Here is a 749-nt window from a genome sequence, read left to right as displayed (position 1 = left end):
CTACAGTTAAACAAATCATGCATAAAATGATATCGACTTGGTTTGTAGTTATCAGTTACTAAAAGGTTCTTACTACATTGTTTTATTTTCTGATTACATCAGGCTATAAATCATTCTGATTCTTGAACTTCCCTAATAACTTATTCATAACCTGCAAATCAACTATACCTAGCCAACCTTGATCCAAAGGTTGACAAACTTCAGACTACCTTACTAAATTATTTTTATTAGATTTATCAGCTTCCTACCAGAACAATTTCCAGCAATTACTCTATTTTATGCAAAGGTCTTTTAGTCGAATAGTAAACACTGACATCATACAGTAAGGAATATTATTTGGGCATGATTTAATAAGAATCAGTTTTCCTCCATAATCTCATAATCTACCTTGCTAGTACCTATTCTACTCCCAATCTTATTCTCAACTTTACTCCTGTCACTATTCCTTAAGTTATAAGTATGGTTAGGGATTCCCAGATATTTCATTGGCAAAGTCCAAGCAGTGCAAATAATATTTTTTATACAAATCAATATCATTGTCCTTTTCTCAGGATATAATCAATATCATGGTCAATATCCTAAAAAAAACAACTATAATTTTCATAGAAGTTAATCTTCCAAATAGAATTAACCCCCCTTCAACCAGATCAAGAATAACCCCAATAATGATACCTTGTGTTTAAGTGTTTTAGCTCTACAAATAAGTTCTTGCAACACACCCATAACAATATTAAAACAAAAAAGGAAGA

This window comes from Triticum dicoccoides, chromosome 7B (assembly GCF_002162155.2).
Source record: "Triticum dicoccoides isolate Atlit2015 ecotype Zavitan chromosome 7B, WEW_v2.0, whole genome shotgun sequence".
Classification (NCBI taxonomy): domain Eukaryota; kingdom Viridiplantae; phylum Streptophyta; class Magnoliopsida; order Poales; family Poaceae; genus Triticum; species Triticum dicoccoides.
The sequence above is the reverse complement of the archived record's forward strand: the minus strand, read 5'-3'. Positions refer to the sequence as shown.